Source organism: Gekko japonicus, unplaced genomic scaffold, assembly GCF_001447785.1.
Source record: "Gekko japonicus isolate JY-2015 unplaced genomic scaffold, Gekko_japonicus_V1.1 scaffold8, whole genome shotgun sequence".
Taxonomy (NCBI): Eukaryota; Metazoa; Chordata; class Lepidosauria; order Squamata; family Gekkonidae; genus Gekko; species Gekko japonicus.
The window spans coordinates 3,520,774-3,536,288 of record NW_015167057.1 but is presented as its reverse complement, the minus strand read 5'-3'; the positions used below and the strand labels follow the sequence as shown (position 1 = coordinate 3,536,288).

General features: G+C 47.4%; 1 protein-coding gene across 1 annotated transcript in view; it reads left to right on the top strand.

The window, feature by feature from the left end:
- Nucleotides 1-374: 374 nt before the first annotated feature.
- OSBPL7 (oxysterol binding protein like 7) overlaps nt 375-15,515 on the top strand; it is a 60,122-nt gene continuing 44,981 nt past the window's right edge. Inside the window, exon 1 of the mRNA XM_015412431.1 lies at nt 375-434. The gene's annotated coding sequence lies outside the window, so the exon portion shown is untranslated. The remainder of the gene's footprint in view (nt 435-15,515) is intronic.

Below are 15,515 nucleotides of genomic sequence, written 5' to 3'. Positions count from 1 at the left end.
TCTCTCCCCCCCCCCCCCATGCCTTTGAGCCCCCCCGGGGAACAAGAAGGCCCCCATCGAGCTGAGGAGGGGGCTGGCTGGCGAGATGGTCCCGTCCGGGCTGCGAGCTGGAAGAACTCCAAAGCTCCCCGGGGAGAGAGCCAGCGGGCCGTTCCGCAGCAGTCCTCCGAGAGGCAGGGGGGCATCGGAGAGCCGGGCACACGCAGGCTGCCTGAGGTGGCTCCACTCCCGAACACAGAGAGGGAGAGGCGCCGGCTGCTAGGCTGGCTGGCTTCTTTGGGCTTCGCTTGGCCGCGGCTTCCTGGTTCCGGTTTGCAGCAGCAGCAGCAACAGCAGCTGGTGGTGCAGGAATTGCAAAGAGAGAGGGGGGGAGAAAAACCCACAACAAGCGGGGAGTTGCAAGGGAGACCGCAACTCTTGCTGCATGCAAGCAGGTAGGGACTTGGGGGGTGGCGTTGAAAATGAGGTGGGAGTGAGTGCTGTCTTCTCGTCCGGGTTTCTTCCCAGGGGCTGGTGGCAAGGCGTTCCTGCCTTTGCGTTTGGGAAGGCACCTCTGCATCTTCTCCGGGAGAGGGGCCTCTTTTTTGGACTTTGTCCCGCGGTTGGCCAGTGAGCGGAGAGGCCGGGCAGATGTTGCGAATGGGACAGATGCGGAAGACAAGTGATTCGGGAGGGCGGCAAGAAGCGGGGCGGGGCAGAGAGGGATTCCCCCCCCCCCATTCCCCGGTTTTCAGATCCATTTGATTTTGCGTTTGGGGCTGAGAGAGTGGTGGGTGGGCAGTTCTACCGCAGAGAAGTTTGATGGGGCGGGGGGGGGGACGGTTTGGGGGTTCGGGTTTGCCCTTTCTGGATCAAGAAGGAAGAGGTGCATGTGGGAACTCCCCTTTCTCCCCGCCGGTGAAATACTTAGATTTGGAGAACATGTGTTGACTTTATGAGATGTTTGTTACCCCAGGGTAAAGACAGATGAGGATGTTGTGTTTAGAGGCACATTGCCCTTTGAATCCCAGAGCCAGGAGGCAACATCAAGGGAAGGCCTCAACCTCCATGCCCTGTTGTTGGACATCCAGAGGAACTAGTTGGCTACTGTGTGAGACAGGATGCTGGACTAGATGCACCACTGGTCTGCTCCAGCAGGTCTCTTCTTATGTTCTTACCAGTGGAAGCCCCTGGCTTCTATGCCCTGTTGTTGGCCATCCAGACGAACTGGTTGGCCACTGTGTGAGGCAGGAAGCTGGACTAGATGGACTGTTGGTCTGATCCAGCAGGGTTTTCCTCATGTTCTTATCAATGGAAGGCCTCAGCTCTCTGTGGTGTTGTTTGCCGTCCAGAGGAACTGGTTGGCCACTGTGTGAGACAGGATGCTGGACTAGATGGACCACTGGTCTGCTCCAATAGGGCTCTTATGTTCTTCTTTCAGAGGCAGTTGGGGGCAAACTTAGGTAGATTTTAACTAATGGCAAGCAAGAATGGATGATCAGAGGTTGAATTTTGACTGTCAGCATGCATCTGAAGACGGGGCAAATGTGGGCCTCTGGCAAAGACAGATGGGGTGGGGTTGGAGGACTTTGCCCCCTTGCAAAGATCTATATCTTCTGGACATCGAACAGGGGTCACTGGCGCAGTGAGGGAAGAGGTATTTGTGAATTTCATGTATTGTGCAGGGAGTTGGACTAGATGACTCTGGAGGTCCCTCCCAGCTCTATGATTCTGCGGTTCTGTGATTCTACAAGCACTTAAGGTTTTCAACCAGAGATGTCAGAAATTTGGCCCAGGGGTGGCTGGCAATTTTGCCCTGTTGCAAGGAAAAGGAAATCAAAAGGGTTGAGAGAAAGTTGGCAGAGGGCACGAAGAGGAAGGCATTTGGTACATTTTGTCCCATTTTACGGACAGAGTTGGACCCTGGCATTAACAGAAATGTGGAGGAGGAAGTAGAGATGAAGTGTTGATTCACTGCAGCTTATAGGGGTTGCTCTAGGGAGACCTATACCCCTGCTGATACCTGGAGCTGGCTTCCACACGAATACATCACAGATTCCTTGCATCTGTGAATGGACCGTCATGTTCCTAACTAACACCACAGATAGAACTCCCCATCCCAAGCACAATGTGTCTTCCATGACATGCATTCACACATTTACAGTGACCGAGCCTGCAACAAGAAATGTAGAGAAATCCAACTGCATACCTGTGCCTAGCAGGTATCCCAAAAAAGGTGGCCTATACATTTTCTAAACAAAGAAATGTGCTAACCAGCTGTTGACATCCCCGATGCATGAACTGGCGCTACTGAAAAGCATTGAGCTGACATCAGGGAGAATGAAAGTGATGCCTGTGGTGTCAGATCTATTTTTGGCTTCTTCACACGTGCAAGGCCTCCCTAAACGTTTTGCTAATTCTTCCAAATGTTTATCCTGAATCTATCTCCGAGTCAGCTGAAATCCATTTCATTTCATCTCCTTGCAGATCTCCCCCTTCTTCTTGCAGAGGTCTTGTAGAATAAACCATCAAAGTATCATCCTTCCTTTTTTTTTTTTTTAAAGTGCTCTGTAATAAACTTTTCTCTAGGCTAAATCAGCTCTCTACCCTCTCCCGTCCTTTGAACAATTTGCTTTTTTAGCAAATATCCCTCATAGTCCTCTTCTGGATTCCCCCCCCCCCCCCATGCTGTCAATGTTGTGTCTTAAGCAGCGGTGCTCAGAACTGAATGTGCTGTTATTCCAAATGGAGTCTTGCCAGTACTCGTAACTCCCCAGGACTTCAGAATAATGTTTTTGTTGGATATGTCAGAAAATTGCATTAGTCTTTTGTGTGTGTGTGTGTGTGTGTGTGTGTGTGTGTGTGTGTGTGTGTGTGGTACAAAAATCAAAGTTCTGGGGCCAGTTGCTTCCAAATTCCTGGGTCCTGTTTTCAGCTCTAGAATCAAAGTGCAGGGCTGGCATCATGGGTAGGCTTAGGTGGGCACTTGCCAGCCAGTTAGAGCATGGGTGTCAAATATGCGGCCCGGGGGCCAGATGAGGCCCCCAGAGGGCTTCTATTAGGCCCGCAGTGGAACTGGCTGTCTTCTCATTCCTCTTCCAGTTCTGCTGCTGGTACGTCATTGTAGGTTTGCAGCTTACAGATACACACCTGAACAGCATACTCAGGATTGCAACAGCACAGACATTTTGATGCAGTAATTCAGAGCAAGAGGTGTCAGTTATCAGACACTGTTAAATAAACAAAATATTGCAACAGTGCTGATGTTTTAAGCATGTTTTAATTTTAAGTAAAAGAAAACCCCTTTGTGTTTGTGTCCTTTATAAAGTTTATATCTCTGCTACCTGGCATTACATTTTATGACACACATGGCCCGGCCCAACAAGGTCTCATTTATGTCACATCCGGCCCTCATAACAAATGAGTTCGACACCCCTGAGTTAGAGCTTCCGGTGGGCCTCATCACTCAGCCTTAATCTAGGCTCGCTGAGTCACTGATGCTTTTTCTGACCTACCTCTTAGGGTTCTTCTGAGGTACTTGTTTATTTACTTCATTTGTACCCTGTTTTTCTTCTCAACAGGGACTCACACTGGGAAAGGGGGCCTGGTTAGACTCTCTCACCCTAGGACGCACAAAAATCTGGAGCTGGCCCTGCCACGATGTGCCCTCATGTTTTAGTGTCTGAATCTTGGAACAGGAAAATAATGTTTAGTAGAGACCCTGAAAGCAAGAGGAACCCCCGCTCTGCTTTCTCTGATGCTTACCTCTGTCACTATTTTATTGCAGAACCTCAGAAAAGTCAGTTATTGAACTATGGCAAAAGGTGAGGTGCAGTTTGATCAAACCCAGGGGTCATTTTGTAGAAAAAGAGGTGCAGGAGCTCATTAGCATAACTCATTAACATAACTTATTTGCATATGCCACTCCCCCTGACATCACCGGACGTGTGTCAGAACGCAACAACCACTGCTCAGGCTCCACTGGGCTGTTCTGGATTGCTAGCTATGGTGGGGGGAACGTGCAGATCTGTCCTTGCAGAGGAGGGAGAGCTTGTACTTGAATAAAACTTGTTCTTAAAGGTGCCACTGGACTGTTTTGGACTGGGGGGGGCCTCTACAACTTACCTGACTGCTTCTTGCTCTGATTGAGGGCTGCTGGGAGCAGGGGGCGGGGCTTGTTGCATGTGCCCGCCCCCTGGGCTCTTTACTTCCGGAGCACCACTCCTGTGCGCTCCTGCAGGAAATAACCCTTGATCAAATCGCTTGAGTTATGTTGATTATTTTAGGAAACATCCTTGCTCCTGTGGATGTGGCAGTTGCTGGAGATTTCCAAGCATGGGTTGCTGGAGATCTCCAGCAGTTATCCCCAGTTATCTGTTATTAACTCTCCTTTTCGGGAACTCCTCTGAACACCTTTTATGCCTTCTGCTCGTTAAAATTCTGAAATTCTGAAATATTGTCTTAAGGGCTCTCGGGATACTTAAGGTGCTCCTCAGGAGAGGCTGCCATCTTTCCCAAAGGACCCAGCCTCACTGTTTGCACAGTCCAAACTTATTAATGGGAGGATAGATCTATTGATAACTCGAAACGTCATAAAAGCTAAAATGGAACCTCCATGGTCAGAGGCAGGCTACCTTTAATTATAAACTGTATTGTGCTTGTGAGTTTCCTATTGGCTAGCCTAGCCAAGGCCATTGTGGTGTTCTTTGTCTGAGAAACGTGTTGCTTTGTCATATCCACACACAACCATATGCTGCATTCTTTTTTTAATGGAAAGCCACTAAGCTCGAGCCTATTTTTAACACCCAAGGCAGATGACTCAGTGTGAGTGGCTGTGTTTGACAGATGGTCGGCAGCGTGGAATTCTGAAAAGTGTCTGTCTCCTGAACAGGGCTTTCCCACTGCAGGTGCTTAGTCTGGTTTATGTAATTCCTGTTGTTAGGTGGTGATTCTAAAAACCTGAGTGGGGCTACTCAGTGTCAGAGATTCTCTGCTTTTAAAAAGAATGTTAAAGAAATGCAAATATGTAATCCCGTGAGAAGTGTGTCTCCGAAAGCCCCTTTGAATCGAGTGCCATCCAATATCGTAAATGCAGGTCTCATTCATTGCAAAGGTCCTGCACGAACCCCAGCAAGGCGTAGTGGGTAATGGGGTGGACTTTAGTCGCAACTGCTCCAACCCCTCAGACAGAGATACTCACTTGAAGGATCTGAGACTCCGAGTGAAGGGTGGGGTATAAATCCAATCTCCTCCTCCTCCTCCTCCTCTTTCTTCTTCTCGATATATCACATATGTTGTGATAAAATAATTTAATCCAACACATAGTGAATTAATAACAGGGATTCAATAGTATTTATAAGTATAGAAGGTACACAGTACATAATAGAGACTTCAGCTTCTATATTGTGTATTATGTACTCATCATTAGGTGGTCCTTAAATTGGTCCTTAAATTGGTGTCGCCGTTTGCTTTTTGAGTTGTTCTTGCCTTGGATGATATGTTCTGATATCTTCTACCTTCTGTGTTTATAAATTCTATTGGTTCCCTATTATTACAATTCACTACGCGTTGAATTGTTTTATCACAACATATGCAATGTATTGTTAGCTTGCTTCACGGTATTCTTACAATTTTCTATGTCCTCTAACGAGGGCGGGCAGCCTCCACGCGGCACCTGGAGATCTCCTGCTATTACAATTATCTGCCGATGACCAAGATCAGCTCCCTTGGAAAAAATGGCTGCTTTGGAGGGTGGACTCTATAGTAATTATACCCTTCTGAAGCCTCCCCTCCCCAAACCCCACCCTCTTTAGGCTCCACCCCCTAAATCCCCAGGTATTTCCCAACCCAGAGGTGGCAACCCCATCTCTAATAAAAAGAGTTACTCTTGCAAATCTGTGGCCTTAGAAGGGTGTTCAGGACTGCACTAAGAAGGCTTTTTTGTTGGCTCCCTCACTGCGACCCTGCAGTGAGGGTTCTTTTAATTAATTAATGGGAGGGCTTCTAATGTCCTGGCCCCACCGGTGGACCTCCTGATGGCACCTGGTATTTTTGGCCACTGTGTGACAGAGTGTTGGACTAGATGGGCCATTGGCCTGATCCAACATTGGCGTCTCTTATGTTCTTATATTCAACGGAAACTCACAAGCAACAGAGGAGACAATGTAAGAACTATGCCTTTATTCCTTTAATCTTGTACTAACCTGTATAAGGGTCAAGAAGCGACAGTTAGACCCGGATATGGAGCAACTGATTGGTTTAGCATAGGAAAAGGAGAATGACAAGGATGTATATTGTCACCTTGCTTATTTAATATATATGCAGAGTACATCATGCAAAATGCTGGCCTGGATGAATCACAAGCGGGAATTAAGATTGCTGGGACAAAGATCAACAACCTCAGATGTGCAGACGATACCACTCTAATAACAGAAAGTGAAGAGGACCTAAAGAGCCTCTTGCTCAGAGTAAAAGAGGAGAGCGCAAAAGTGGGCTTGAAGCTCAACATAAAAAAAACTAAGATCATGGCATCCGGCCCCATCACTCCTTGGCAAATAGAAGGGGAAGTCGTGGAAGTAGTGACAGACTTCACGTTCCTGGGATCCCAGATCACCGCAGACTGTGACAGCAGCCATGAAACTAAAAGACGCCTGCTCCTTGGGAGGAAAGCGATGGCGAACCTAAACAGCATGATAAAAAGTAGAGACATCATCCTGCCAACAAAAGTCCTCATGGTCAAAGCAATGGTATTCCCAGTAGTCATGTATGGCTGCGAGAGTTGGACTATAAGGAAGGCTGAGCGCCGAAGAATAGATTCTTTTGAACTATGGTGCTGGAGAAGACTCTTGAGAGTCCCTGGACTGCAAGAAGAACAAATCAGTCAATCCTCAAAGAAATCAACCCTGACTGTTCCCTGGAAGGCCAGATAATGAAACTGAAGCTCAAATACTTTAAACATGAAATTGAGCAAACTTCAGAGGACAGCGGAAGACAGGAGGGCCTGGCGTGATCTGGTCCATGGGGTCGCGAAGAGTCGGACTCGACTGTGCAACTGAACAACACCAAAAAAGTGCGGTTACCAGCTTTTAAACTGGTCCCTCCGGCTGTCCCTATAATATCAGTTTAATCTGCAGCAAACAGCAGGTGATGTTCCTTATCTTCATGCCAAGAAAAATCTTCAGCCGCCTACTTCCACACACTGTGCCTTTATTAATGGGCCAAAATGTCTTCCCACCTCTGGTTTCTGTAGCGCAGGTAGCCATACTTTCTATGGTTAGCAGAGGATTGCATGGAACGGGAGGGGGAGCAGGTTCTTATGCTCTTATACCAGTGCAAGCAAATTGGATTTTTTATTTATCAAAGTTTGAGTCCACTGACAGCTTCAACAAAGTTTAATTCTGGGTATAAAAAGCTTTCGCGTGCATGCACACTTCTTCAGGTTCAGTCGCGTGCATGCACACTTCTTCAGTCTGCTTTTCTCACTGAAGCTCAAGGTGCATTACAAAGTATAAGTCAAATACAGTCGACAGGATGGGACGTCCAATAACCAACGGATTAGAACTGCAGAAATCTGAAGAAATATGCCTCTAATGAAACATTTTGTTCTGTGCTCAAAAAAGTTAGGTTACAGATTTTGCATGGCAATGGTATATTCAGCAGCAGAGTGGGTTGGATGCATTGCTAGGAGCGTTTTCACTGGGGCCGGTTTCCCACAAGCGCTGCTCCGCGCTCGCTCTTCCCTTTTGCCCCATGGTACATGTCAATTTCACACAAGCTGCTACGCAGCTTATGTGAACTTGACACGTACCATGGGGCAAAGGGGAAGAGCAAGCATGGAGCAGCGCTTGTGGGAAATTGGTCTGGGAAAAGAGGGAGAAAGGGGGCGATTTAAATGCTAAAAGGCTGCGGTGGGGATTATGGGACCTCGTGAACATGTGTGGCAGGGGCTGAGGTGAGAAGGCTTACTATTTATTATCCATTCATTTTACAGAATTTGTATGTGGCCTTTCAGCTCAGTGAGGGCCACCGAGGTAGCGAATAGTTGAAACCAAACATATCATAAAAACAAAAAACAAAACTAAAATATATATTACAAACACATAAGACAGTAATTAAAATGTAAGGCAAGAAGGAGGGATTATTGGGGGAATTCTAGATTAAATAAGCTTCCCCCCGCTGGTGGAAGACAGTGACTGAAGGAGAGAGTTCCATAGTTTTGGTGCCACCGCTAAAAAGGCCCTGTCGGGTTGCCACCTGCTTAGTTTTAGAAGCTGGGGGACCTGAAGCAGGGCCTTGGAAGATGACCTTAGCGGGCAAGACCAAGTGGGAAAACTGGTAAACTCACTGAAATTCACAACAGCTATATAGTTTTACTACAGATACATGCAACAAGTTGGATCCAGCCAGGTTTCTTGCTCATTCTCACCAGGCTCCCCTTCTTAATTCAACCCACGTTGCTTTTGTGCGTACAGATCCTGTAATCCCCAGAGCAGTCCGTTTGTTTGTTTTTGTTTGTTTGACTCCTTAGGGTTGCCAGCCTCCACGTGAGGGCTGGAGATATCCCGGAATTACAACTCCAGACTATATCAATCATGTATTTATTATCTAAAACATTTATTCCACCTCTCCTGGAACAAATGGCTGCTTTGGAAGGTGGACTGTATGGCATCATACCCTACCAAGTCCCCGCCCCTCCCTAAACCTCCCTCTCACCCAGGCTTCACCCTCAAATCTCCAGGTATTTCCAAACCCAGAGTTGACAGCCCTAGGACCCTACAATGTTTTTTATCAGCAGAAAGACTGGTTGGATACAGGTCATTGAAACACCTAGGTCTAGACTTTTTTGCTTTTTCTAAAAGTGTATTTAACTTCTTTTTTTAAAAAAATATTCATTTTATTGCTCTGCAAAGACAATGTAGAAAATCCAACTGCAACTTCTAGTTTTGCAAGAGTAATAAAGTACATGTGTGTGAAATGCAAATTAATACAGACAAAGTGATCAACGTGCCTCTGCGGTCACACAAATGCTGGAGCAAAAACGACACACCGGCCAAATCTGTTTTGACTGGCTGGTCTTTTTCCAATGGCATTTAGTTACAAATGGAAAATAGAAATAGAGCCAGCTAGAACAAGAGAAAGCAAATAATCCGTTTCCCAGCCTCACGGGGAGGATAATAATTCCATGAATATTCATCCAAAGGCATTCGGTTTCATCCTGTATTATACAAACAATCTTTAAATCATAGGTTTTAAAAGAACAAGCAAGAATGTTCTTATTCTAAAGAATCAAAGGGGTGGGAATGAAACATTGTCTGCTTAGAACCACATCTCCGTGATAGAGGCTTGTAGGCTGACAGTGTTGCCTGTAATATTAACTTGCCATGCCATTGACCTGCTGGATATTGTAACTTTGCATGCAAAAGGATCTGGGAGGGAAAGGGTTAAGAGGATTCTCTCTCTCTCTCTCTCTCTCTCTCTCTCTCTCTCTCTCTCTCTCCCCCCCCCCCCCCCCCCCCCCCCCCCCAGTAGCTCACAAAGTAGAATCTTTGCTCAGGAGACTCCACAGCTTAGAGGGAGCATTGCTTGGGACTATAGCAAGTTAACGTTTTTTGAAGTTAATATGTTCACAATAAGTTAAATGCACCTACATTTAGGTACATATACTTACTATGTCATGCAAGATGTGCTTCTATTTTTGTAAGTAAAATTCCTTTCTCTCATTACCATTGGAATCAAATCATCTTTGTAATCTGTGTGAACACCGTTTTCCCCTTAACTGGGAAACGTGGAGGATTGGGGATACTGCGAAAAGCTTCTGTCCTTCCCAGGCAAATTATTTTTATTACATTTAACCCAATCTGATCGTGTCCCATGCGCAAGCTGAGTTGTGGTTCACCGGTCTAAAGTCAGTTTGGCTGGAGTTGCGTGAAATCATATTGAGTATGCTTTTTTTGGTTGCTGTTCTTCTGATATTGTTAGTGAACAGTTTGATGTTGAAATGACCTTTGTAATTTTGTGAACCTGAACTTTTAAAGAATAACCTCCAGATGATGAGATCGGGACACTTTTCCCAAGTAGGGGGTAGGCGGCTTTTATAGCATTCATTAATGTGCTCCAAGTGACCCAACTGCGTAGAAAATCAGGGGCTGAACTCAATGGGGTTTCTGTGTGTATAAAGCACTGCCAAGCTGCAGCCGATTCAAGGTGAGCCCGTAGGGTTTTTGAGGAAAGAGATGAGCAGAAGTGGTTTGCCATGGCCTGCCTCTGCATTGCGACCTTCGATTTCCTTGGGGGTCTCCCGTCCAAGTACCAACCAGGGCCAACCCTGCCTAGCTTCCGAGATCTAATGAGATCATGCTAGCCTGGGGCATCCTCCCCAAAAAGTGTACCAAGAAAGGACTGCAACTCGGAGCTTCCAAAAGCTACTAATAAGCCAGGTGTGGCTCTCTGTCCTCTTCTGCCCCTCTTAATGGTTGCTGACTAATTTTTCAGGAGTGAGCTGCGGTCCTGGCTAATTGTTGAGCCGCTCAAGGGCTGGATGGAAAGCTCACATGGGCCATGTGCACCCTTTGCCTTTGTCTGTGATCTGGGGCTTCTGTTCCCCGAGTAGGTGCAGGTGCAGATCATGTGCTGCAGCATAGCCCAGTGATACCTTATGTTTCACCCTGGGTCCTCTCCAGATCATGCAATCAGTTGTGAGTGGGGTTGCCAGCTCCAGATTGGGAAATACCTGGAGATTTGGGGGGTGGAGCCTGAAGAGGGCAAGGTTTAGGTAGGGGGGATTTCAGTGGCTTCCCCGACACCCTCTGTGCCCTCGCTGTAGGCTCGCTCCATGGTTTACTCAGGAGTTGCGGCTGATGAAGCGAGAGCGAAGACGGTTAGAGAGACAGTGGCGGCGGACTCGCAACGAAGTTACAAGAACGTCTTATAGGACGTTTATGAGATCCTATAAGATGGCAATCCAAGCCGCAAAAAGTGAGTACCATATGGCTATGATTGCGTCTGCAAGCTCACGCCCAGCCCAATTGTTTAGAACGATTCAGTCCGTTACTACTCTGCCACAAGGCTAACCAAACACTAGGGAATTGGCCATTGGCTGTGAGGCCTTTGCGAGCTATTTTGCAGATAAAGTCCTGTTGCTCCGCCATGACCTCCCCACTGCAGTTGATACAGTGAGTGAACTCGAGGCTCCATGCACGTCTTCTGGTCAAGTTATGGATCATTTCGGTCTGCTCAGCCAAAAGGAAGTCGTCAAATTGCTCCTAACTGTCCGCCCTACCACCTGCTTCCTTGATCCGTGCCCTTCGTGGCTAATTAAAGCTGGACACGAGGGGTTTCGAGGTGCCTTGTGGGAGATTATCAACAAGTCCTTTTTGGAGGGACTGTTCCCCGAGGCACTTAAGGAAGCAGTGGTCTGACCTCTCTCGAAAAAGCCATCTCTAGACCCAGCTGAATTGGCCAACTATCGGCCAGTCTCCAACTTGCCATATTTGGGCAAGATAATAGAGAGGGCAGTGGTGGTTCAATTGCAGGGCTTTTTTGATTACGCTTCCATTTTACATCCCTTCCAGTCTGGCTTTCACCCAGACCACGGGATGGAGATGGCACTGGTCACCCTCACAGGCTTCTGGACCAAGGCAGATCAGCTGTGCTGTTGCTGTCGGACCTGTCAGTTTTCAAGGCAAGAGATGTTCAGAGGTGGTTTGCCATTGCCTGCCTCTGCGTAGCAACCCTGGACTTCCTTGGTGGTGTCACATCTAACTGTTAACCGGGGCCAACCCTCTGGATTCCAGCATCTGACAAGGTAGGGATAACCTTGGCCATCCAGGTCAAGGGCATCTCACCATACATGCTCAGAAATTTGACTTCTTAAGACCCAGGGAGAGGACTGGACTCTGAAGAGTTTCATGCTAACAAAAGGTTAAAAAGGGCATTTTCCAAAGACAAAAGTAGACAGCTTAGGGTTTTAAGAAGTGTCTGTCCCTGGTAGATCGGCACAGTTGGCATGTGTGGTTTTGCAGCAAGGAATCCTCGTCTTCCATGCCAAGCGACACTCCTGCACTTCTTCATGCAAACCCAATTAGGCAAATTCAAATGCCATGTTTGCAGACTGGCTTCGGTTCTGCATCTGCTTTGCTCACTTTGTCTGCGTGATTCCGATCCAGGTTGTCGGAGGGAATCTTTGCTCTGCTTGGGGCTTTTTGAGCAAGGCGTGGTGTAGTAACGGGGAGAGAGAGAGAGCGCTCGATGACAGCAGCTGTGTCAGGCAGCAGGTGAGCTGGCCACGAGGAAGGGTCAGGTAGCTGTAAGGGGCAGAAAAGAAACCCTGTTCCCAAATAGCACGTCTCTTTGCAGACACTCGTCTTAGTCCAGCAAACTCAACCTGTGTGCAAAACTATCTTTTCATAGAATCATAGAGTTGGAAGGGAACTCCAGGGTCATCTAGTCAAACCCCCTGCACAATGCAGGGAATTCACAAATACCTCCCTCCTGCACCCCCAGTGGCCCCTCTTCCAGGCCCAGGGGATGACAAAAAACCCTCCAGGATCTCTGGCCAAACTGGCCTGGAGAAAAAATTGCTGCCTGACCCCAAAGTGGCAATCAGCATTTCCCTGGGCATGTTAGAAAGGGCCACGAGAACTAAGCACTGAGGCAACCATTCCTGCCCTCCCTCTCATGATCTGCCTAAGTCCACAGAATCAGCATTGCTGTCAGATGGCCATCTTGCCTCTATTTGAAAACCTCCAAAGAAGAAGAGTCCACCACCGCCTGAGAAAACCTGTTCCACTGAGAAACCGCTCTATTGGTCAGGAAGTTCATGCATATGCCTTTTGTACAAGGACTAGTACACTCTGTCCAGCAACCAGAGAATATAGGTAACTCCGTTGCCAGCCTGGGCATAAGACTGTAACAGTTAGCCCAGCAGGGTGTACTGCCTTCTGGCGTTCCTGTGTTTCACTGGAGCTATATCCTGTCTAAGTGTTTTGCTAAAAAACCTTGAGGACCAGAAACTTAGCCATCAAGGAAAAAGATGTAGGACGGTGGTACCTACTCTGCGGGTCACAGAGAGCCACATTCACAATTACCATTGACCCAAAGAACCACATTTGCTTCCATCCGTAGCATGAGGCATGCAGCTCAAGGAGGTATGCAAGTTACCTGTTCTTCTGGCAATGGCTGTTTCAAGGTGAAAACCACCTGCCAACTAGAAGCACCACTCGGCAAATCTGCATCTCAAAAAAATATTATAGCATTGGAAAAAGTGCAGAAAAGGACAACTAAAATTATTAAGGGGATGGAACACCTTCCCTATGAAGAAAGGTTAAAGGGGTTAGGGCTCTTTAGCCTGGAGAAACGACAGCTGAGGGGTGACATGATAGAGGTTTACAGAATTATGCATGGGATAGAGAAGGCAGAGAAAGAAGTCCTTTTCTCCCTTTCTCACAACACAAGAACTTGTGGGCAGGCAATGAAATTAATGAGCAGTAGGCTTAGAACAGACAAAAGGAAGTCCTTCTTCACCCAAAGAGTAATTAATATGTGGATTTTTTTTTTTTACTTTTCCAAACTTTATTGAGGTAAATGAACAAGTAAACTAGCAAATAAATATACAGGAAAAAGTCCAAGAAACTTCAAATAAGTATAAACATTACAAAGGCAATTAACAAATGTTAACCATACCATGCAAGCAATTAAATCAGTACAAGGAACAATAGGTCACATTATAATAAAGAGTAGTAAAAAAGAAAAATCAATATACAACATTTATGGCATCTAAAATAGATTTAAATTCATTACGAGATGCTAAATATTCTAGGACTGGGAACCATATTTCCACAAATTTCAAACCATAACTTTCTGTCTCATTCTTTGATAAGGAGTCTGACAATTTGTCCATTGTGCAGTATTCTTGTATTTTTAAAAACCAGTCATAGATAGTAGGTTGCTTATCGCTTTTCCAAAATTTGGCAAGGACCGCTCTTGCTGCAGCACAAAGGATTTCTATTAAGTTATGATTACACGGATGACGCTGAGCAATTGGCCAGTGATATTCAGTACAAAATTTTCCATAATTAACATGTGGAATTAATTCACTGCTGCAGGAAGTGGTGGTGGCTACAAGCATCGACAGCTTCAAGAGGGGATTTATTTATTTATTTATTTTTATTTTTTAGATTTGTATCCCGCCCTCCCAATGGCTCAGTGCGGCTAACATGCGGCAGAGCCGAAATGAATAGATAAAATACAATAAAATAAGCAACATTTAAAACCACAATAAAACCCAAACAATAATCAAGGTGCTCTGATCTTCCTATGCAAATCATCCAAGATGGGAAACAATAAACCCAGTTCGGCGGCCAGCTGTCTCAATAGCGCGGTCTCCCGCAGCGCTGTTCTATATGCTTCTGCCAGGCGATGCTTGCACCCCACGATGGTGGGATGGTGGCGGCGGCTCCTACTCAAAAGCCTGGCGGAAGAGCTCCGTCTTACAGGCCCTGCACAAGGTCCCGCAGGGCCCAGATCTCCTCTGGGAGCTTGTTCCACAAGGTAGGAGCTGCCACCGAAAACGCCCTGGCCCTAGTAGGGGCAAACTTAACCTCTCGGGGACCTGGAACTTCCAGGAGATGGAGGCTCTCTGATCGTAGTGCTCTTGGGGGAACATACGGGAAGAGACGGTCCTTCAGGTAAGCCAGACCCCGGGCATTTAGGGCTTTAAAGGTAAGAACCAGCACTTTGAAGCGAATCCGGTATGCTATTGGTAGCTAGTGCAGCGCTTGCAGCCCGGGCTGGATGTGGTCTCGCCTAGAAAGGCCCATCAACAGCCTGGCCACAGCATTCTGCACTAGCTGCAGCTTCCGGATTTGCGACAGAGGCGGCCCTAAGTAGAGAGCGTTACAGTAGTCAAGCCTCGAGGTGACCGTTGCATGGATCACAGTGGCCAGGTCTTCACGGTCAAGGTAGGGAACCAACTGCCGAGCCAGCCGCTAGCCTGGCCACAGCATTCTGCACTAGCTGCAGCTTCCGGATTTGCGACAGAGGCGGCCCTAAGTAGAGAGCGTTACAGTAGTCAAGCCTCGAGGTGACCGTTGCATGGATCACAGTGGCCAGGTCTTCACGGTCAAGGTAGGGAACCAACTGCCGAGCCAGCCGCAGATGGTAAAAGGCCGCCCTGGAAGTGGTTGCCACCTGGGCCTCCATCGTCAACGAGGAGTCCAGGAGCACCCCCCAAACTCCTAACCTCCTACGCAGGCACCAACGGCACCCCGTCGAAGGCCGGGAGAGGGAGCCCCAACCCAAGACCGGTCCGACTCAGGCCCAGGACCTCCGTCTTTGCCGGGTTTAATTTCAACCGACTCAGTCTGAGCCAACCAGCCACAGCTTGCAACGCCTGATGAAGGTCATCGGGACCAGAGTCCGATTGGCCGCCCAACATCAGATAGAGCTGGGTATCATCAGCATATTGATGACACCCAAGCCCACACCTCCAGGCGATCTGGACGAGGGGGCGCATATAGATGTTAAACAACATAGGGGAC